The sequence below is a fragment of the Otolemur garnettii genome, unplaced genomic scaffold (assembly GCF_000181295.1).
Source record: "Otolemur garnettii isolate 467f Iridium unplaced genomic scaffold, OtoGar3 scaffold00014, whole genome shotgun sequence".
Classification (NCBI taxonomy): Eukaryota; Metazoa; Chordata; class Mammalia; order Primates; family Galagidae; genus Otolemur; species Otolemur garnettii.
In genome coordinates, this window is record NW_003852409.1 from 4,859,128 (window position 1) to 4,860,407 (window position 1,280).

The following is a 1,280-nucleotide window of genomic DNA, read 5'->3' on the forward strand; positions in this document are numbered from 1 at the left end:
GCCTTAGCCACTTGAGCCACAGGCGCCAAGCCCAAATTTTACTTTCTTAACACATTACTTCCAAAACTTTAGAATAACTTACACACACACACACACACACACACACACACATACATACACAGTCTCTCTCTCCATAAGTACCATTAATTTCTGAAAACAATAAATGAATAAATATGAGGCCACCAAGTAGTTCAGTAGTTCTCCATGGGTTTTTTTGTTTGTTTGTTTTGTTTTGTTTTGAGACAGAGCCTCAAGTTGTCACCCTGGGTAGAGTGCTATGACATCACAGCTCATAGCAACCTCCAACTCCTGGGCTCAAGCGAGTCTCCTGCCTCCACCTCCTACATAGCTAGGACTACAGGCACCCACAACAACACCCGGCTATTTTTTGGTTGCAGCTGTCATTGTTGTTTGATGGATCCAGGCTGGATTTGAACCTGCCAGCTCAGGTGCATGTGGCTGGTGCTTTAGTGGCTTGAGCCACAGGCACCAAGCCATTCTCCATGGTTTTGAAATTCCACAGTTTCATTTTTATCTTCTCATCATGTGAGCCTTGCTTTTCCTCATTTCTATCCATTTTATAAAATAAAATAAAGAGCCTTGAATTTTCCCACTGTATTTATAGTAGCTGCATTCCTAAGGCACTTGTTACCATTTACATTTAATATAAAGTATGGAATACAAACCATAAATACACGAGAATGGTGAAGATTTAGGGAAGCATGAACTGTCCTTGTTGGAGGCAGTTAATCTGGTGTTTTTCATGGAGAAACTTTTCAATATTCAGTGAGAAGCTATAAAATTATTTATCCCTAATACTTCCACTGATAGGATTCTAGAGGAATAACCAGATATGTAAAGCTTTATATACAAAAAATGTACAAGGATGTTGATCCCATCAATGTTTACAGAATGAAAAATCAGAAATGGTATAAACTTCCCGTAGTTAGGGAAAGGGTAATATAAATTACATATGATACATCCTTTTTTTTTTTTTTAAATGAGACAGAGTCTCACTTTGTCATCCTTGGTAGAGTGCTATGGTGTCAAAGCTCACAGCAACCTCAAACTCTTGGGCCCAAGCAATTCTCTTGCCTTAGCCTCCCTAGTGGATAGGACAACATGTGCCTGCCTGGCTATTTGTTTGTTTGTTTAGCAGGCTGGGGAGGAGTTTGAACTCACCAGCCCCGGAGCATGTATCTGGCACCCTTACCACTGTGCTATGGGCGCCCCCTATACGGTACATCCTTAAGAAAGAAAATACTACAGCCTTTTTTTTT